Source organism: Capsicum annuum, chromosome 3, assembly GCF_002878395.1.
Source record: "Capsicum annuum cultivar UCD-10X-F1 chromosome 3, UCD10Xv1.1, whole genome shotgun sequence".
Lineage (NCBI taxonomy): Eukaryota > Viridiplantae > Streptophyta > Magnoliopsida > Solanales > Solanaceae > Capsicum > Capsicum annuum.
This window is the reverse complement of record NC_061113.1, coordinates 198,510,444-198,534,295: the sequence shown is the minus strand read 5'-3', so window position 1 is coordinate 198,534,295 and position 23,852 is coordinate 198,510,444. Positions and strand designations below refer to the sequence as shown.

Here is a 23,852-nt window from a genome sequence, read left to right as displayed (position 1 = left end):
ATAAGGTTGATAATATGATTATTGTCTTCCGAACCTCTAATCATCTACATAAAAGGATATCACAACTACATCATTGAGTGAAAATGCAATAATCTAATTTAGATGTATTTAACTATCTTTCCATATTTGAACCAAACCAGGCATTCTAAGTATATTTCTATCGTAGACGCGAATCAAATCCTTTCTTTATAAAAGTTGAGAAATTGTTCCTCAAATTTCTTGTACTATCCTAATAATTCTCCTTTTAGGTTCACAAGAGGATTATAGATGTTCTTTAATGTCAATGGAGCATCAAAATAGTAAAAACAAGAGTTTAAGCACAAGCCATGTAGTAATTCAACATTTAGCCAATTTGAGAATATGAAATACAATCATGATCTTGGCCTCACCCATAACATGGGTTTTTAGCCACTCATATTTTGAAATAAACTTACAAAATTAATCTTGTTCATACAAAAGAATTAAGTGTAGAAGAGTTTACAGAATTTAAACCCTACTAGAAAACCCTTAGTCACTCTGAACTGCTCCAAAATAATGCAAAAATTCTCAAAATATATGCTTGGTATATTTATAAATATATGATGAAATTCCCCCCAAGTACTTGAACATAGCCTCATTTGAAATAGTTGCCTAAATAGGAATCACCCTTGCACCACACGGCCTAACGTGGAACCCTAAGGGGTACGACAGATGACCATCACGCAGACCCAAAGGGTGCAGTACAAGCCTGTCTAGCAACTTTAGTTTTCTAGTTGTTCTGCTTACATCTTTCATTCTTTGTAATCCATAGTCATCTTATCTCTCCACATGCCACATTCACTCCTGAAATAGTACTAATCACATAGGTTTGCTTATTTATATCAAATGTATAACAATACCCACCTATACAAGATAATTATTTCTCCAACTAAGCTAAAGTATGGGAAAAACATGGCCTTTGGGTATACAAATGTTCCTAAGATGACTACCCCACACTTACGATTTTGTTCGTCCTAAAAAAATTCCATAATTTATGCTCTCTGAATGAGGCTCCACTATCACAAATCAAAACAAGATATTCAAGCTAGGACCGCACAACTAATATAAAGGATAAGTTTTACATCAATCATGTCACTTAAAAGTATGAATGACTATTCAAAAACTTCTATCCTTAAAAATTGACTATCCACAATTAGCAAGCTCATGTACGTTATCCAATCGAGAAATCGTATGATGTTCCTATCTGTCATTAAACACGTTCTCTCACAACAAGAGAGTAACCCAATATCACTCACCTACATGCAATTTAACATAAAATTTGGTGTAAAGATAGGATTTTACTCACTCTCTCAAAAAATTCACATGCACGTAGGATAACCCATAGGCTTACCCTTAGTGTAATACTCTAATAATATAAGAGTACTAAGGCTTAAGATTAAGTAGGACTTTGATGTCCTGTAATGTAGGCCAAGGGATGGGTAAGAACTATTTTGGATAGAAATAGTGATTAACTTCCCTAAGCGCTTTAATACATCATAATGTCATTAAGCTTGTCTTCAACCAACCTATTTTCCCCTGATTTTATTTCACACTCTCTTTTGTTTTGCCCTATCTCTTTAAGTTAGCTTACATATTTGATGTCGGGATTATTTTCTATCAACACATGACCCACGTTTCTAAGCTTTATTCTTATTCTCTTTTTATCTTCTTTTCTATATTTTTTCTTGTCTTTAAATAACTCCCATCAATGACACATAAACTTTTCAACACGGGCTTCCACTTCACTTTTTCTTCTTCTTTTAGTTTCATACTCCTTAACCTCTTAATTTTTCAACTCAAGTACTTAGGAGTTTTTGATCAAATTATAATCAATTAAAATAAAGGGAATAATCTATGTGTGAGGCTATCAAAGAATAGGATAAAGGCTCAACGTGGCTAAATAAGGTCATGTAGATAGGGTAGATAAAGTAGGTATCAGACATGGCTATCAAAGAAATTCCTATATTATCTCCCAACCCTTAAATTATTTATTTTGCTTTGCATACACACCTGGCAAGTTCTAGATACCCCATTGCAACATGGAATGAAACTAAACCACCCATTCACACATGGTATATCTTCAAATCAAGATGGACTTTTTTTGCTTCTCAATCAAGAAATGACACAAATTCAAATTTAAGATATGATCATACAAAAGTCACATAAATTAGCCTAAGTTTTTCAAAAGTAATTATTCACCCATTACACATGTTTTCAATTTAACCCACACTTGGGTCAAACAATCATGCAGCCAGCAAGAATACTTAATCTCAATTTTGTGAAATTATTTGACTTCTTACTCTCTACCTTTGAATAATTTTCTCCTAAGACGGGTGTCATCTATCTATCATTGAGAAAAATACTTAACTATGACTTTAATGCAGAAACCTAATCCTAAAAAAACATATTTAGTTCAAAGGGATTATCCTCAGAAAAAGAATCGAAAAAAAAAGTTGAGGAACCCAAAAGAAAAAAAACAACCAAATACCAGAAACGAGTCAAAAAAATATTACCAAAAACAAGCACTACAATCAAATCCTAAAAGTCACCCAAGTGTGCATTACTACTATTACAAACCCCAAATAACCTAACTAGCAAACATTAAGTACTTTAAATAATACAAGGAACACTTTTACCCCCACCCCACACTTAGATGGGGCACTGTCCTAAGTTTATAAAAAATAGAACATAAACCAAAAGATGGGAAAAAACTTTCTAGGCCTATTCACCTTCTTTCTCCATATCGGGACTCAGACATCCCTCCTCAGAATCCTCCTAGTCAGAATCAATCTCCACATCAAAATAAAAATAGAAAGTTCTCATTATCATTAGAAACATCATCATCTATTGGCTCTCTAAAGGTTTGACCAACTCAACACATTACTTTTGCATGGTCATTCATGGGGTAGTAATTGTCTAATTATCACAACTCATCTATAGTAGGTGTATAACTACCACAGATCTTCATAAACTTAGTCATGCCATATAAGTTATGGAAGAAACTATCGTCATGTGTATTTTTCTCTGTAGTGTTGGGAGCTGGCCCATGGTTCGAATCCTCTCTCATGTTTCTAGAAGGCTTGTAATCCACCAAGTCTTCCTCAACTCTATTGTCTTTAAAAAACTACCATAAGACTCTTAAATCTGAATCAGACTCCCTTGTGAACTTGAGATTTCCTCATGAATAACACCAACATTAATAGGGACATAAGTTATCAAAACAAAAACTAGACATACCTAATCTCGTGTAATGATAGTGAAGTGGGTCCTTGGAATCATACAGGTACCAATGATCCTCATCCTAATTTGAGATTCCCTATTAAAATGACCATAAAGTTAGGTTTTGTGATTTCCCCAATCTTTGTGGTGTTTCTATCTAGCCATTGATCGTAGCCTGCACAGTACGTGAAAGATAGCTTGATAAGGCAACCTCATGTACAACTCCTTCAATCTTGTATGATCAACATTCGATGTGTAAAAGGAAGTGTTAATGTTGTTGCATTCAACTTCACAACCTGCTAATGAACTTTGCCATTATTGCCTTGAGTGTCAGGGAACCAATTGCAAAGAACTCTCGCACCAAATCCAATTTGCACTTACCTATGTCATCAAAAATAAAATCCATTTTTGACTATCGTACTCTTACAAGGATCCAAGGGTAGTTGGCTTCCAAACTATCTTTATGAATATGCTCCATTGGTTGGTAATTGTTCTTCTTGTTATTCTTGTATCATTTCACACCATTTTTTCAACCCATTTGACACCGAACCTCATAGTACACTTCGGAAGCTTCTAGTGTAGATTGAGTTGCAGTGATGGGCTACCCTATTTTAGTATGTTTCTGGCCATGTCGGGAGCTACATGCAACTCCCTTTTCTTTGCTTAGTTGGGTATCATAAGTCCTATTATACATGAACTATTAAAAGCATTATAAATGCACCAACTAGCTAACCACAATTAAGGCGAGGATTTGTAGAACCACCCCACACTTAGTTTTTTAGTATATGCACATAAATGCTATTTTTGGGTAGTCAGATCCTCCCTACTCATGATTTATGGGGAAATACCATCACACAACATCATGACCTGACATATTCTTATTGGAAACAGCCATTTGACACAGAAATAAATCACAAAAACCAATCAAATGTGGATTACCAACTCACTTCCATCAGACTACAAATACTTATTATCATAATTCACAACTAGCCTTAAATATCCAATTAAGCATAGATCACAATTTAAATTTCACACTAAACATGACATTGCAACTTGATTTTATCCATAAGAAAATTATAATATAAAAAAGACAACTCAATGGAGTACCCAGCTACCTATGCCTACCCCAAAATAGTTCCAAAGACACAAAAATCCATTTTATATTCAAATTTTACCTATCCTAAGCTTCACATGGACATAACCATAGTATGCATCCCCCTAAGAAACCAAGATGCTAATTATCACATATTCTCATCTATTTACACACAATATCATCTAACCCAACTCATCCACATAATCAAATAACCAAAAACAAGCATAAGAATTCAAGAAAACATACCTTAGATTGAAATAGCAAGTAAAAGAGAAGATAAAATTAGGGTGGGTGGTCGGCCAGTACACGTCTAGTAAGAGGGAGGGATGGTGTGGTTCATGTAGGGTTAAGAATGGGAAAAATTAGGTAAGGGTATATATTTAAAAAAAATTGTGTCAAGTTGATCCAGTTGACTAAAATTGGGTTGGGAAAAATTTGGGGGGAAGGGTGGTTGCAAGGTAGGTGCCCTTCAATGCACAACAACTGCACAAATAAGGCAATATACCCTTGATATAAGTAGTGCATGAAAGGGTAATTATGTAGGGTAGGGGTTGCGACACATGGGTGTTGCACAGGGAAAGGGTATGCAGTGCATGGGCTTCGAACGAGTAAGGTAGTGAGCATCCATTCTATGTGGTATGGCGCAGGGCTATTGCTTGGCCTCAAGGGTGTAACTCATGAGGCCTATTTTAGACCAATAACTTACCATTCCTGAATTTTATTCATACTTCATGCTTTACTCAACTTATTTTATCTTTGCAGCACTTTAAAAATCCATGTAAAACAACAAACAACTAGTTAGAAGAATAGGTTACCTCCTACCAAGCACCGTAGTTTGTTCGTGGCTCGACACTTATTTTTGTGTATTTATTTTTCATATTTTTTTACCTTTTTTAAAATAAAAATCCTAAAATATTACATTACGTTCATAGGTTGGCTATCATGTAGAGCATGATTTATTATCACAGCATGACCCAACTCATTATGAATCACTTACAAATATGATAGACATATTTTGTTTATCCTCATGCTTGGCCTAGTAATGCTTGAATATCTGCCCATTTAAAATAAATTTTTTTCTCTTATCCTCAGTCCATAACTCAACTGCCCCAATACTAGTAGAGGCTTCATAGATAGTGATGTGGGGTGTATTTATGCACTGTAGTGTTGTTATTCTACTTTGTTAGTCTTGTTTTAAGGATAATTAATTTTATTTATGTCTTAATAAAGATATAAATAAGCATTTAAGTGTCCAACTATATAATTACAATGCTTAATTGTGTTTCCAAATAAGTTTGCTCTTAAAGCGTTCAATTAGAGTTTAGATGAGAAAACTAGTTTTACTAACTTGAGCTAGATATTGTTCTAGTCTCTCATGTTGGATTCTAAGGTGTCAGATGAGTTCTTAATGGTTTTAATGTTTAATTATGTGTGAAAAACTTTTTTGTTTGTTCAAAAAGTAATTAAGCCAAGAGCCAAAGGAAAATGTTAAAGATTAAGTGAGCAAGCCTTGTCTTATATCGTGTTTCTTGCTCATCTTTGTAAATGTTATGTTGTTTTGAGATATAATGCTTGATGTGTAATATTTTAGGATGCTTGAGGAATTAAATTTGATGATAAATTAACGTGGAACAAGATGGAATTCTAAGTAAAAGAATGCCACAAGGCTTGGATAAAAAGGAAGGATGTTTGGAACACTTGGCAAAAATTTTGATGGCAATTTCCAGTGGCTGCTAGTGATTTGCATGTGTCACACCCTCCATTGTAGTGCACCACAAAATGTGTTGCACCCTCTATTACAGTGCATCTATGCCTGCACAGTATGCTATATAGCAGTTTACAACAACCCATGCTGCATGCCTAAATCCGGTGCTCAAAATACACATGATATCCTACTCCTATACAAATTATGAATGGTTTACTATATATACACTCATTAAACACTTTGTTGATCATTTTGGGATGTATTGGAAAATTGAGGAGGCTGCTGCAACTTTGTTTTAGGTTTTACATTCTTTAATTTTGCTTCTTTATGGTTTTTGATCATTCATACAATTATTTGGATGATGATTATGGCCATTAGTGGCTAAAAACTCCCTTTCTAGGGTTAAAGCAAAAAATATGGCTATTATCATTTTGAATTAATTTTGTTTAATTGCTTATCGTATTTGATTGCTTGTTCATCCTTGTTTTAATCATTTTGAGGATTGATCACACTTAGAATACATATATTGTCAACGTTGTGATCTTGGGAGAGGGAATAGGAAGATAGAACTAGGGGATAAACCAAGTAGGGTTCTTATTCTTTTATAAAATAAGGAATTTGAATTATCATCTAGGATAGAGATGTACGTAGAATCCTTACTTGATTCACATTTTGGATGAAAACGTTAAACACTTAATTAGATTATTATATCCCCGCTCAATGATGTAGTTTTAATGTCCAAGTTAGGTAAACAATTAGAGGTTGGGAGGCCATGATCATGCGATTAACCCTATGAATCAACAACCAAGATAAGAAATTTAACGAATGAAGTTCAATAACGTAGTAGGATTGTTCAAAGTGCTTTAACCCTAGGCTATGCTCTATTGATGGTCTCAAGTCTTTACAAATAGTAAATGCTCTCTTTTTGTTAAGCTTGCATTAATTAATCTAAATTGTGAACTAGAATTGAATATTCATTAGAACCAGTCCTTGTGGGATTGATATTCGGATTTCTGGAAGGCCACTATATTACTTGGTAGAACACATACACTTGCATGTGCGCTGTCAAATTTTTGGCGCTGCTGTCGAGGACTTAAAATTTGGCAACTATTTTACTTTTAGTTTTGCGTTTCGTGATTACTTTGGTTCTCTACGCTTGGTCTTTGTTTTGTAATTGTAGGAAATAGGTTTTAAGTCTAATAAGCTTGCAAGGGATAGGGAATTGGTTGAACCAAGTACCGAACATGAGCAACGTTTCCATCAAAGCAAGAGAGAAATAATCCTTCTCTTACTTATTTTGCAAATCGAAGAAGATCAAGATAATTTTGCTATTATGGCTGATGAACAAGTAGCCCGTAGGACAGCTGGAGAAGTGGCAATCCCACTTCCAAAAAATTTGACCTCCCTATTTCAGTAATCCATTTTTGGAGATAATTTTGAGCTCAAATAGAATATGGTGCAGCTTCTAATTAGCAGTGGACAGTTAAATGAGCTTTCACATGATGATCCACAGGTCTACCTGTGAAATTTTTTAGAAATCAGTGACACATTCATCCCTACGAGTGTGAATGCTAACTATATGAGGCTAATACTATTCCCTTTTTCACTATTGGGGGATGCAAAAAAAGTGGTTAAATGCCGAGCCAACAAATTTAATCACATCATGGGATGACTTAGCATGAAGATTCTTCATTCAATTTTTCCCATCTGAAAAGACTATGAGACTTTGCAGTGAGATTGTGTGCTTTAAATAGAAGCCAGACAAAAATTTATATTATGCTTGGGAGCGCTTCAAGGTTCTTCTTCGGGATTGTCCTCACCATCAATAGTCCAATGAGGTATTATTTCATACTTTTGTTGAGGCATTTGACCATAACACAATGATTTTTTTAGATTCAGCTATAGGTGGTCAAACTCTTGAAAAGATGTATGATGAGTTGTATAGTTTGTTGAACCGATTTGCACAAGGTAATCTTAAGTGGAATTTAGACTCAAGGAATGCTACAAATAAGGTTGTTGGTGTTTTAGAGGTAAATTATTTTACCACTATATTTGCCCTACATTAAAGAATCAGTTGACTACATAACTCAACAACATGAAATTGGGTGCCACACAGCCTGCAGCCACAGTAAATGCAATTTAGCCAACAAGTACTTAGTGTGTGGTGTATGGAAATAGTGGTCACTCTACAAATATGTGTGCTGCCAATCCTGAGTCAGTTATATTTGTGGGCAATGTTCAGAGGACTAACTACGGGAATGCTTACAACATGAAGTAGCAGACTCAACCACCGAATCAGCTATGAAATGCCCAACAACAGCAAATTTACGGCACAAGGAAATTAGTCAACTAGAAACTTGAAAAAGATGATGAAGCAGATTCTAACTACTCAAACACAGTTGGATGCAGTTGTAAAGAACTAGTAAATAGCCACGAGAAGCTTAATGTTGCAGTTGGGGCAGTTATAACAAACACTAAATACCAGGTCGCAAGGTGGTCTTCTAGGAGATACAAAAAACCCTAAAAATTTATGACAATCACATTGACGAGTGGTATAGAGGTTCATGAAGAACCTCTAAAGACAAATAAGGAGGTAGATGCTGATTTGAGTCCTAAATAGGTAAATGACCAAGTTGCTGAAAAATTAAGGAAGTCTGAGTACTCAACGAAAAGAGCTGCTGAAGAAGTGAAAAAGATCCCATAACTACCTTTACCAAAAAAATCATATAAAGGAAAAGGAGGATGCATACTTCAAGAAGTAGAGACGTTCAGAGAGATACACATTAACTTACCTCTTTTTTAGATGTTTTGCAGGGAATGCCTAAGTATGTAAGTACTTGAGTGACGTGGTTGCTAATAAAGTTAAGTTGCAGGAGGTGTGGGTGGTAACACTTATTGAGGAGTGTAGTTTTATGGTGACTCAAAAGATGCGAAAAAACCTAAAGGACCCTAGAAAGTTCACTCTCTCCATTCATATTGGCAATAATGAGATAGTTCAGGCACTTAGTGATTTAGGAGCAAGTATTAAATTGATACCCTTAATTTGTTCAACACATTAGGCTTGGGAAATCCTAGACCAAGATCTATGCTATTGCAGCTGGTAAATAGATCCATAGCCCATCCTGGCAGAGTCATAGAGGATGTGCTTATAAAGGTTGGCAAATTTATTATTCCTGCTGACTTTATTGTTCTAGATTTTCAGGCAGACAAACAAGTATCAATCATCTTGAGGCATCCATTCTTAGTTCCGGGAGGATCTTTGATAGATGTAAGAGAGGGAACACTTATAATGAGGTTGAAGAATGAAGAGACAATTTTTAAAGTGTACAAACTACTTAACACACTGTCCCACTAAAAAGATTTGTGCATGATTACTGTGATTAAAGGGGATAAGTGTGGGGTGGTGGAGATGGTTCCACAAAAGACCTTTTCGGACTTCCTTATTGAGAAGCCTAAGCCACAACCACCTATGCCCGACATGATGCAAATTGATGAGCCTGAAAAGGATAAAGTTGAAAAAGCTATTAACCTAGAGAGTTCACAACCACCTATGCCCGACAATATGTTTTGATTGTAAAAGCATGTTGATTGTGTGAATTACTACTTTTGAGACTCCTAGGTTCACGTTTATGACTGTTGTACTTGGCTTAAATTTGAATTCATGTGATTGTTTGGTCGAGAGTCTATGATGGTCCTACTTGAAGTTGATCATGTGCCATGTATGTGTAAGGTATTTGTATATTCCTTGTTGCATATGATGTCTAGAACTTGCCTGGTGTGTGTGCAAAGAAAAATAAAGATTGTGGGTTTAGGAGATGATATAGGCATTTCTTTGAGACCCTTGTTTTATACATTCTTTTTGACCTACCCTTAAGCATAATCCTAGTAAGCCCCATTGAGCCTTTAGTTTTTTGTTTTGGCAGCCTCATGTGTAGTACACCAGAATTTGATCCAAAAGCTCTTAAGTGCTTAGTAAAAAATTAGTTGAGTTGAGGAGTTGAAAAATAAAAGGATAAAAGGTAAAATTAAAGCATCAAAGTTATAGTTAGTGGTGTGTAAAAAATTATTGTGTTGTGGTTGGGAGTAACAGAAATTTGTGCTTAAGAAATTCTCATTTTTAGCCTAATTATGTTACAATGAACTTGTTTTGGCCCTGGTTCTACTTATATATTATGCACCCTAACTAAGGCAAATCGCTTAAGTTGAGGGTGGCTAGTATAGGGATGTATAGCATATAATGGGTGCGAAAAAGGGCAAAAATTGAATGATATGTACATAGCATAATCCCACCATAGTGTTTGTGAATGATCTTAGTGAGATGGGGCAAAACAAAAGATGTGGGTAGAATAAAGTGGTGTAAGTTGTTTGTTAGTGATTGAGCTAATTGCGAAAAATGATGTATTAAAGCGCTTAGTCACTATTCTTGCCCAAAATAGTTTCTACCCATCCCTTAGCCTACATTACAACATTTAAAGACCTATTTGATCTTAAGTTTCATCATTCTGATATTAGTGGAGTACTACTCTAAGGTCAAGCCTATGGTTTATTATGTGTAACTTGTGAATTCCTTGTGAGAGTGAGCGTAACTTGATTCTTGTACCCATTATGTTATGAATGGAATTTATGTGAGTGATCATGAGTAACTCTCTTATTGTGAGGGCACATGTTTGATGAATGTGGGTTATTTATATGATGACCTTTATTGAGAAATATCCATGAGTTTACCAATTTGGTGAGTCAATTCCTGAGGCTAAGATGTTTTAGAGTAGTGTTCTTGAACTGTCATATTGAGTACATAATATGCTTAGTGTCGAAACTTGAATTATATGTAGTTATTATAGTAATATCTTTTGTGTCTTCCATGTGGTAAAAGTGTAGAGTCTCCTCGGCTTATGATTCTTAGAGTCAAGAGTAGTTCGAGGTCGAATAAGGCTTTAAGTGTGGGGTGGTGATGTGGGGTGTAGTTATGCACTCTAGTATTATTATTCTAGCTTGTTAGTCTTGTTTTGAGGACAATTTGTGTGATTTATGTGTTAATAAAGATACAAATAATCATTTAAGTGTTCAATTGTGTGATTACAATGCTTAATAATATTTCCAAACAAGTTTGGACTTAAAGCGTTCAATTAGAGTTTAGGTGAGAAAACAAGTTTTACTAACTTGAGCTAGGTGTTGTTCTAGTCTCTCATGTTGGATTCTAACGTGTCAAATGAGTTTCATAATGGTTTTAATGTGTAATTATGTGTGAAAAACTTATTTGTAATGTGTGAAAAGTAATTGAGTCAAGCCAAGATCCAAAGCCAAATGTTAAAGATTAAGCGAGCAAGCCTTGTCTTAGCTCGTGTTTCTTGCTCATCATTGTGAATGTTACGTTGTTTTGAGCTATAATTCTTGTTGTGTGATGTTGTAGGATGCTTTAAGAATTAAAGTTGATGATAAATTTATGTGGAACAAGATGGAATTCAAAGCAAAAGAATACCACAGGGCTTGGATAAAAAGGAAGGACGTTGAAACACTTAGCAAACATTTTGATGGCAATTTCCAGTGGCTGCCCGCAATTAACATTTGTCGCACCCTTTATTACAGTGCACCACAACATGTGTTGCACCCTCTATTACAGTGCATCTATGCCCACGCAACATGCTCCATAGTGGTGTAAAATAGCCCATGCCGCATGCCTAAGTCCGGTGCTCAAAATACACATGACATCCCACTCCTACACGAATTATGAATGGTTTACTATATATACACTCATTAAACAGTTTGTTGATCATCTTGGGATGTATTGGAAAATTGAGGAGGCTGCTACAACTTCGTTTTAGGTTTTAAATTCTTTAATTTAGCTTCTTTATGTTTTTTGACCATTCATATAATTATTTGGATGATGATTATGGCCATTAGTGGCTAAAAACTCCCTTTCTAGGGATAAAGCCAAGAATATGGCTATTATCATTTTGAATTGATTTTGTTTAATTGCTTATCATATTTGGTTGCTTGTTCATCCTTGTTTTAATTATTTTGAGGATTGATCACCCTTAGAATACATATATTGTCAACCTTGTGATCTTGGGAGAGGGAATAGAAAGATAGAACATGGGGATGAACCAAGTAGGGTTCTTATTCTTGTATAAGGAATTTGAATTGGCATCTAGGACAGGGATGTACCTAGAATCCTTACTTGATTCACATGTAGGATGAAAATGTTAAGCACTTAATTGTATTATTATAACCCCGCACAACGATGTAGTTGTAATGTTCAAGTTAGGTAAACGATTAGAGGTGGGGAGACCATGATCATGCGATTAACCCTATGAATCAACAACCAAATAAGAAATTTAACGAATGAAGTTCAATAGTGAAGTAGGATTGTTCGAAGTGCCTTAACCCTAGGCTCTACTTATTGATTGTCTCAAGTCTTGTATTTTACGCATTGTTTACATTACCTTAGATTACAAATAGTAAAAACTCTCTTTTGGTTATGCTTGCATCAATTAGTCTAAATTGTGAGCTAGAATTAAATAGTCATTAGAACAAGCACCTGTGGGATCGATATTCTTCTTTCTTGAAGGCCACTATATTACTTGGTAGACCACGTATACTTGTGTGTGTGCTTGGGTGCTGTCAGACAGTCAGTGAGAGTTGATGTATTCAATTTCAATTTTCTTTTGTATAACTAGTGTTGTAAATTTTCAAACACTATCGTAATGAACAAATTTAGCTATAGACATCTTTCTTCTTATTATTTCCAATTTAATGTATTTTATTCAGTTGCTCATAAATTATTCTAGTATCATTGGTTAACTTGGGATTATTTGTATTTCTAAGCACGTGTGATGTCCAGGGGGTAGTCTCGGGGCATTCCACTCTTTAAGAGCTGGATATTGAACCAACTGCGACTAAGAGTTTAGCAATCTACTTAATTGAGTCGTTAATATATTTCAAATAAGTGTTGTAATTTATCAAGATGATTTGTGAAATTCTAGCAAACTAACAGTAAGCAAAGGTAGTAAAACTTAACAATCGCAATTGAGAAAGGTTGGAATCAAAATCAAGGTGAAATTTCAAGGTCAAGGTACTCGCTGCAATCATATATATTGTTATTCTCTCATTGATTACATTGTATATTGGGCTGTTAACTCACAAGGTTGAAAATATGATTATGGTCTTTCGAGTCTCTAATCATTTACATAAAATGATATCGTAACTACATCGTTGGGTAGGGTTACAATAATCCAATTTAGATACATTTAACTCTCTTTTTGTATTTAAACCAATTAAGACATTCTAAGTATATTCTTATTCTAGACACGAATCAATCCTTTCTTTATAAAAGATAAGAACTTTCTCCTCAAACTCCTCATTCTACCCTAATGTTTTCCTTTCGAATTCACAATAAGAGTATATATGTATTTTAATATCGACCAAGCATCAAAATAGTAAGGGCAAGAGTTTAAGCACAACCCATGCAATTATTTAACATTTAACCAACTTGAGAATATGAAGTATAATCATACATTTGGCCTTTACCCTAGAACAAGGGTTTTTAGACATTCATACTTTGAACAAACTTATAAAATTAATCTTGTTCATACTAAAGAATTAAGTATAGAAGAGTTTACAGAAGACGAACCCTAATGGAGAACCCTTACCCTCTTTAAACTACTCCAAAGTAATGTGTAGATCCTAAAAAAACATGCTTAGGGTATTCATAAATGTATGGTGAAATTACCCCCAAGCTTTGAACATAGCCTGATTTTAAAGATCTTACTGAATTAGAGACTACCTCTGCACCGCATGGCCTAACATGCAACCCCAAGGGCTCTGGCTCATGGCCATCGCACATCCCCAAGGGGTGTGGCACATGTCTACCTAGCAACCTTAGTTTACTTATTGGTCTGCTCATGTCCATATTTCTCTGTAACCCATGGGTATCTTATGTCTCCACATGCTTTATTTACTCCAGAAATAGTACTAATCATATTGGTTAACTTATTTATATCTAACGTACAACAATACCCACCTATACTAGATAATCTGTTCTACAACTACACTAAAGTATGGGCAAAACATAGCATTTGGGTATACAAATATGCTTAAGATCACTAGGCTGACCTAAGCTATGGATATTATACTGAGAAAGGACTATATAAAGATGGTGGCTCAAGCATGAATTCATTTGCTAGTGTTTCCCTCACTGGTAACTGAAGGGGCTTGTAATACCCCACAAGCTCATAGATAAGTTTCCAACTATTTGTTATATGTTTAAAGGCCCCAAAGCAATTATGTCAAGCTATAATCATGTGTCATGACCTTTAACCTTATGTATGAAGTGTTTTTTATGCGAATTATGGTCATAGGAAGCACATAGAGCAAAGTCGAGTTGAGAGCATTTGTATCGATTTAGTTTTAGTATCTGATTCTACATGGGTCAACTTTAAATGAGTGTAATTCCTAGAATATAATGACTTAGGTTTCCTATTATAGATCAAATGAAAGTTCTTTGATTCTTCTTTCCAACTCATTTGGTTTCACCTTAATATGATATCAAAGTGGAAAGTTATGCTTATTTTACCTCAGTGTGTCTGTCTGTCAATGAGGTGACTACTTGAGGTGATAAGCCATCAACTAAGTGATGAGCTATCAACCTCGTCGTCAGCCTTAAATAGAAACACCCTTCATCTCTGAAGGAAAGGTGATGACTAGGTTGATAAGCCATCAACTAGTTGACAGGCTGTCAACTAAGTCGTCAACCTTAACCAGATCATGAAGAAAAGGTGATGACTAGTTTGACAAGCCGTCAACTAGTTGATATGCTGTCAACCCAGTTCATGACGAGAAAGGTGATGACTAGGTTGACAAGCCTTCAACTGGTTGATAGGTTTTTCAACAAAGTCATTAACTAAAGAAATTCTTACAATTTTTATTCAGTTTCCCTAAGGATATTTTGGTCTTTTCCTCACCTCAAACCCTACCCCACGACTTAAATCATCCTATACACGATTGTTTTATTTTATTAATCAATTTTTAATGTTTGATCTCCTCTCCACTCTTAAGGGAAAAGAAATTAGGGTTTTTACCCAAAACAAAAGAAATTCAAGCTTTCTTCCCCAAGAACTCAAGAATTCAAGTTCCAATTTCAAGCTTTCATTAAGAAATTAAGAAATTCAGGTATGTGGGGTATTGAACAAGGTTAATCTTTCATTCGTGTGCCTGAAAGTACAATTTTCAAGTTGAAGTTACATGTTCTTAAATTAGGGTCCATCCCCAAATTCTCATGTGTTGAAACATCTCATTACCTTGTGATTTAAAGGACTAAAGAGAATAAGAGTTGTACTTATCTAGGTTTTAAATTACAAGTTTGATATTTTTTTCTTGAATTTCATTAATTTGATGAGAGATTGTCATTATCCTAAGTTTAATACGTCCTCATGCTTAAATTCATGTATTATACTCATGTATTGAACTTTCCAATGTTTTGGGTCTCTGAATTATGACTTCATATTACTATTTTAAGAGTTTGTTATCTTATTTTAGTAATTATTCAGTGTTGGCGGGTTATGAACACCTAATACCTATATATTTACTTATGTTTCAGTCTTTTTAAGTTGTGAGTCAATCAACTCATGATTTCAGTGTTGAACTTGGTTTGTCATGATCTTATTGAACACTATCAGTTTACACATTTATGATTATTTCATACCTTGTAAGTACTGTTGTTTTCAAAATACCATGACCTGAGCTTATCAGCTTCAGTTCATGCACCAATTAGTATTTCTGTGTTTTTCAGTTAGGAGTAGTATTTAGCACCGAGTGGGAAGTATGGTTCAGCACATCCTACTACCGCAGAAACTATATGCCACCGTAGGTTTAAGGCCTCTCACGAGAGTGTTCCCCTTGCCCAATATGGGCTCAATTTAGTGATCACTCCAGTTCAGGTTCTATTCTGATGGTAAGGATAAAATAACTCTCCTTAACATGGGTTAGACATTGGACTCCATGATAGTTCACATAGTTTATGTTAGTTATATGATAGCTCCCATAGTTTTAGTCAGTATTCAGTTAATCTTAGTTCAGGTTTGCTTGACCAAGTAATCAGATTTTAGTAAATATTCAGTCAGTTTTACAGATTATTTATGTTATTCAGATCAAGTCAGTATATGCTATACTTGGTCTTGCATTCTCAGTTTTACATACTTATTTTTTTCATGCTCAGTATCCATACATGATCCTCTGTTTAGTTTTATAGCATGTTCAACTTTACGATGAGATTTACATACAATATTCATGTTTTATCGCTTCCCAACCTTAGTTCTACTTATTCTACGAAAGTAAATATTTAAGAAATGAAGTGTAGTGATTCACCAGCTTATCAGATTATGTTTGTTACTCTGTTTTAAGATACTTTATCTTTCAGTTGATTTTAGTCTCTTGGTGAGTCTACTTTCACTTAACATGCATGTTTTAAGTTATATATCTATTCAGTTTTACTTATTTCATTCACCCTTACTTACTCAGTACATTTTAAAAGTACTGAACATATATACGTTTGAGTGGATACATTGTTTCATAATGTAGGTACCAGAAGTAGACAATTCTTAACTTTCAGCCAACAGGCAATGAGTTCTCCTATTTCAGGAACTCAAGTCCATTGCAGTTCATGTGTTGTATTTTGATTATCCATATGTATTGATTAGTAATGGTTTGAGGTATTTCCCAACTATCTATAGTCAGTAGAGTAGAGGCTTCATAAATAGCCAGTTAGAGTCATGATATGTAATTCTAGTTCTTTCTTCAAATTTATCAAGTTGTAAACTTTATCAGTACATTTATTCATACTTTATGATGATCATGTTTTCGCTCAGCAAATTTAGTTTTTATACAATTTAAATCAGTTGCTCAAGCAGTATGCCAGTTTACAGATTAGCCTAGGATTACTTGTGGTTCCAGGCACCGTGTTACGACTAGGGGGTAGTCTCGGGTTGTGATAGGGCTTCCCCCACTTCTCATTCTACTGACTTTTAAGATTAGTGCCACTTCTTCATCCTCTTAGCCTACCATAGTACCTACTAGTGCTTTAATACTGTGCCTATAGGTCTATACTTTGGTACCTACAAAGTTCTTCAAAATGATGATGAAAAAGTTCGCCGTCTCTGAGGCATGAATAAATAATTCAGAAGATGGTATCAAACCATATGTGGAAGATGAGATGAATAAAGCTAAGTGGGGTATACAAGATCTATTTTATAGTTCGAGGGCTGAATGACGAGTAGGATGGAGAGTTTTCAAATGCTGAAATTAAGGTCAATCACAACAAAGATGGCTTGATTGAAAATTATTCTAAAGGATTTTTCTTAGTTCCAGTTTATTATTGTGGAGTTTTTATATATTTTTATCTTTGAGAAAGAGGTTGATATTTAGGTTTTGAACTTCTACATCCAATCCTCGATAACTGGGTACAAGAGTAAGGTATGGATAATATGAGAGATGATGAGACATAGCCTCATAAAAAGAGAAAGAAGAGAGATAATAAAGGTAAGAATAAAGATACTATTTTGAGTAAGAGGACCTACGAGGTGCATATGTCAAAGAGAAATAAGGTCTCACTTGTGTTGTTTCTATTGCTACTACTGATATTATTGTTGAGAGTCAAGGGAGTACAATGATTGTATCCACAGAACCGTCTTTGATTGCACCGACCACCATTGGCACCACTTTTGGTAAGTCCTTGAGAGATTGAAAAGGTGGAGGGGTTGCATCTATGACCTTATTTTATTAGTTCCAGACTGGCATCTAGTGCGGTACATGTATGTCCTTACCTTGGATTTTAATTTTTGTAACTATATTTGTGCAGTGGGGACATAACATAGTTTCATAGTTTGGGTGGGGGCATACCAATATATGAGGATTTTGGTTTCCATATTTCTTTTCTCTTAGATGTGCTATCTAGTTAGAACTAGCATGTTAAGGAGTTATATTTAGTGTTTCTAGTTATTTTTTATTGTTTGTGTAATCAAAAGAGAAATAGGAGAACTTGGTGCAGTTAAAACACAAAAGAGCATGCAATTTGTATTTTTATTTCAATGTGTTTAAATGATACCCCTCCATAAAATTGTTGATGTTTTAGTTGTGTTATGGGCTTATAGTAAACTATGAACAATTAAGATCTTGTTATGGCATTAGTATTATAAGTGTGATAACCGTAGCCTAACTATGCATGAACTAGATAGGTAGTAACTGTATTTGTAGACCTAAGCTATGTGTGTGTGAGGTGCTTATCTAATTTTGCGTTTGTAATCTAGAACTTACTCGATTAGTCTCGCCAAGGTAATTGGGTAGTCAGTTAGGAAAAGATAATAGACAGTTCTTGAATGGTCCATTATAAGCCTAATAGCCTACCAAATGATAAATAATATCCCATGATCCTATACTTTGACCCTAAATAAACCTTTTTCTTGAACTCTTTTTCTTGAACTAGTCTATTCACCTTCCCAATTTAATTAAAATGAACCTACTTTGGCCCTGGTCCCTTCTTGGATGCTGTGGACCTTAACTCAAGCAAATCTTCTAAGTTGAGGGTGGTTATCATAAAGGTACATGAGAAATTAAATATGTAGAAGGAGTTAGTAAATGAAAAAAGGATTGTGGTGCGGCCTAGTATGTAAAATAAAAAAAAAAAGAAAATTAGCAAAAAAAAAAGAAACACCCTAGGTTTGAAAAGTCAAAAATGGAAGAAAAATAAAGAAAGTAGAAAATTGGATCCAAAAGTAGTGTAGTTCCAAGGAGGAATAAGTCACTCAATCCATATATACTATACTAGTCCCTAAGTCTACATTATAATCCAATAAAGTCCAATAGTGATTTAATCAAACTAACCGAGTAGCTAAGACATAGAAAATAAGGGCAAGCCTATGACATCTTATGAGCGCTTTCTAAACTTCTTTGTGAGAGTGAGTTCTTAAATTTAGTTCCCGTTTATTGATTCATTGAGTATTTTAAGTATGGGGGGTATTTTTGATGTGTGGGCATAAGAGTTGCATCGTGGTTGCTATTTGTTTGGATAGTGTTATTGGTTTACATGCTAGGTTATCTATTGATAATGTAATGCAATTAATTTAACACTTAAGAGTGATTTGTGTGCACATAGCTGTATTTGGTTTTGATAAGGTTGAATAAAGTGTTTTGATCCATACATGCTTTTCAAAATGGTTTACGATAATATGACTGCCATAGGACTCTTAAGATTTCTCTTGGCTAAGTATCATTTAGTTTTTGCTTTTGTTTACTTTTGTTTTGTTCACTTGAGGACATAGCAAACATCCTAAGTTGAGGTTGATGATGTTCCCTAGACTTACACCATATTCACTACTTAAAATAAGGGAATTTTGCTACTTTAAAGGCATGGTTTGTAGGTATGATGTATTTTTTAGGTATTTGTAGGTTAAACTATTTCAAAGAAGTATAATGCAGAAACTAGGACTTAAAGGCATCAGATGAGCCAACCAATGACTGTTGGATTTGATAATAGTAGTCCCTTGCTATCGTAGGTTGATGTAGAGAAATAAAATTATGGTGGCCTTCAGATTATGCATCCCATGATCATTATTAGATGTAATGATCGGTAGACCGATCATGGGAAGAAATTCCCAAAATAGTGCATGAAAAAGTAAAGTATGAGGAACATTATATGAGAGGATCCATAATCGTTGGATGATACAACTGACTCATCTTCAGGATTGTGGGAAGATTGTCCTGCAAACTGAAAATCAGGGGTAGAAACCAAGAGTTGAAGCAACGGTCATTATGAGAAAGGATGAGATCATCCTATGCATCCCTCCGACAAAAAATTCCCACTATTGAAAAGTCATTCATCGAACAATGAGCACCAAGGATGATTGTGGTTCTACTAACTATCATCTATTCCTTTAATCGAGGCGTCAACTCAGCAAATTCAATTGTATTTAAGATAGGTTTTCATCATGTCTATAAATACTCCTAATGGGTTTATCATTTTAGTTTATGTTCTATTACTACTTTCAAATATTATTGTTGTTCTTGTAAGTTCAAACATCAATTTTTAGGGTTTTAATTCAAAGTGAGATTTGTGGTTTCATTTTATTCTTTGTAACTTCATAACTATGTTCTTTTCTCAAAATTGTTCTTATGTGCTCACAATTATGAGTAGTTAAACACCACAAATAGGGTCGTGGGAACCTTTATAGATTAACAAAGTAGTGCTTAAAGTACAACGTGATTCTCAAAGGTTGCTCGTGCATGTGTTGTTGTTCTCTACGATTTGATTACTTGTTAGCCATGCACAATGGTAGAACTTTCCTTATCCTTACTCGCAATGAAAAAAGTTGTAATAGATGGGAAAGGGAATTAACAATGAGAATTAGAGCTATTAACCTCCATTTAACCATAAAGTTCATCAGGTGTAAATTTATACCAGCACTGGCAAGGCCCATGAACATTCCTTTCATATTCAACTCCTGTATTATAGCATTGGTGATATAAATTTTAGTTCTTGCTAAAAGTGGCCATGGAGCAATAGCACTATTTCACTTGCATCATTTTTACCTATGTCATTATCTTCATCCTCAGATTGAGGAACGTATTATTTAGGAGGGGTGATGCCCCCTTAACTCTCTTTTACTACCTTGCTCCTCTCACCTAAGCAGATGATTTACCTCTATTTGTCTAACATACTTATTTAGTGTTGCCTTCCTAGTATTTTGTTGTCTTTCATTTTCTTTAGCAACTAAGTGAGAATTCATTTATTCTTCAGTCTTATAAAGTCCTAGATTTTGAACCCCTTGATTGAGAATACGTTAATCATGCTTATGTTCATTTACTATTTTTCTTCTATTTCTCAGAGTCCATTTAATTTTATGATTAAGTGGAATCAGGGGATTTCCTTAACTCTGAGTATTTGGCATGCACTGATGTGTGCCCAAGAATAAATAGAAAAGAAAAATCAAGAGACAATCACCAACAACTAGACAAACACAATCAATCAACTCTGTAACTGTATTCTTCGGCAACGATGCCAAAATTTAATATATGAGACAGTGATTTCATGGTTCCATTTGTGAGATCATATGGTATAAAGTACATTTTTGTTGTGGTTGATTATGTTTCAAAGTAGGTGGAAGAATTTGTTCTTCCAAACAATGAAGGGAAGAGTGTTACCATATTTTTGTACTTGTAAAATTCAACTTGAGCCGGATTATATCTCAAGTATAGAACATCAATGTCAACTCAATCCTCCTATGTAGGAGGTGGTGAAGAAAAAGATACTCAAGTAGTTGGATACTAGTGTAGTGTATCCTATTGCTAATAGTAAGTGGGTCAGCCCAATACAACATGTTCCAAAGAAAGATGGTATTACTATTGTGTCAAGTGAGGAAAATGAGCTATTGGCAATAAGTCCAGCCATAGGATAGAGAGTTTGCATGGATTACAAAAAATTGAATGCATAGACTCAAAAGGACCATTTTCCCATCCCCTTTATGGACCAGATGTTGGATAGACTTGAGAGCAGAAGATGACACTATTTTTTGGATAGGTATTTGGGTTACAACCAAATCACTATTGCACCTGAAGACCAAGAGAAAAAAGCTTTCACTTGTCCTTATAAGACCTTTGCATTTAGATGTATGCCATTAGGTTATGTAACGCTCTAGCCATATTTAAGAGATGCATGATTTCAATTTTCTCTGACATGGTAGAAGGCACCATTAAAGTGTTTATGGATGAGTTTTTAGTCCTTGGTGATTTTTTTGATGAATGCTTAGTGCACTTGGCTAATGCTCTTAGAAGATGTAAATGCAACTTGGTATTTAATTGGGAAAAGTGTTATTTTATAGTCAAAGAAGGTATAGTTCTTGGACACAAAATTTCAAAAATAGGTATTGACGTAGACAAAGGAAAGATTGAAGTGATTGATAAATTAGCTCCATCAATTTTCGTGAAGGTGTTCATAGGTTTTTGGGTCATGCTGGATTTTATAGGAAATTCATCAAAGATTTCTCTAAGATTGCCAACACTACTTGTAGGCTTCTTGATAAAAAGGTGAAATTTGAGTTTATCGAAGCATGCTTGAAGGCTTTTGAGTGTCTGAAAGAGAAGTTGATGACAACTCTTATCATCGTGTCCCTAGATTAGTCCTTGCCTTTTGAGGTTATGGGTAACATGAGTGGATTAGCCTTAGGTGCTGTACTAGGTCAACAAAAATAAAATATCCTTCATCCTATCTACTATGCTAGCAAGGCACTAAATCCTGCTTAAAAGAACTACACCGAAATGGAACAAGAGTTGTTGGCAGTGGTTTTTGCCTTTGAGAAGTTTAGGTCTTATTTGACTGGGACAAAGGTGATTGTATGCACTGATCATGCAACATAATGATACTTAATGGTGAAAAAAAATGCAAAGCCTAGACTTATTCGTTGGTGCTATTGCTGCAAAAATTTGATTTCGAGGTTAAGGACAGAAAAGCCACTGAGAATCAAGTTGCAAATCATTTGTCTAGGTTTAAGGAGGAAGCTATGCAGAATGTTGCAGATGGACTAGAAATTGATGACAGTTTTCCTGATGAGCAGATATTAGCAACTTTCCAAGATCAAATTCCATGGTTTGCAAACTATGGAAATTATCTAATCCCAAAAGATCTTTCCTTTTTGCAAAGAAAGAAGTATATGCATAAGCTAAGGAAATTTTTCTAGAATGTGCCTTATTTATTTAGATTTTGTACGGATGGGATTATTCATAGATGCATACTTGAGGTGAAGATGATGAGTATACTTGAGGCTTGTCATTCTTTGCTAGTTGGGGATCATCATAGAGGAACCCACACATCCCACAAAATCTTGCAATGTGGATATTATTGGCTAATAATCTACAAAGATGCACATGATTTTACTTCAGCATATGATCAATATCAATGACAAGGTAACATCTCTAGTTTTCATGAACTTTCTATGACTTCTATCTTAGAATTGGGATTGTTTGATGTATGGGGTATAGACTTTATGGGTCCTTTTATGAGTTATTTTGGCATGTAATATATACTTGTGGTTGTGGATTATGTTTCTAAATGGGTGGAAGCAATTGATCTCCCAAAAAATAAAGCATGTAGTGTTACTGCATTCTTGAAAAAGTACATCTTTTCTCGATCTGGCACACCATGTGCTATCATTAGTGATGGTGGGTCATATTTTTTTAATCGTCTATTCAAAAGTTTGATTGAGAAGTATGGAGTGAAACAAAAGATGGTAACACCTTATCATCCGCAGACTAGTGGACAGGTTGAGGTGTCCAATAGAGAAATCAATTTCATCTTGATAAAGACAGTAAAGGCTAATAGGATTGATTGGTCACAAAAGTTAGATGATGCATATGGTCTTACCACACAGCTTTCAAAACCCTCATTGGTGCTTCTCCTTATTAGTTGGTGTATGGAAAGACTTGTCACTTGCCTATTGAACTTGAACATACAGAACTATAGGCTTTGAAGAAGCTAAATTTTGGTTGTCAAGATGCAGCCAAGTTAAGGATGAATAGTATTAATAAGTTGGATGAATTTTGACTTCGGTCGTATGAAAGTTTTGCAGTTTATATGGAAAATATAAAGCTGGATCATGATCGCAAAATTGAGAAAAAAAATCTTCAAAAAAGGTGATCGGGTATTGTCTACAACTTAAGGCTTTGCTTATTTTCAGGTAAGTGGAAATCTAGATGGTATGATCCCTTTACTATGCTAAGAGTGTTTCCATATGGTGCTTTGGGATTGAAGCGAGATAGTAAAGCCCCATTCAAGGT

At 34.8% G+C, this 23,852-nt stretch overlaps 1 non-coding gene across 1 annotated transcript; it reads right to left on the bottom strand.

Annotated features, from left to right (window-relative positions):
- Positions 1-7,758: 7,758 nt before the first annotated feature.
- LOC124897454 lies at positions 7,759-7,863 on the bottom strand. The gene has a single exon (XR_007054173.1). It is a non-coding gene; the product is annotated as a small nucleolar RNA R71 (small nucleolar RNA).
- Between the last annotated feature and the right edge of the window lie 15,989 nt (positions 7,864-23,852).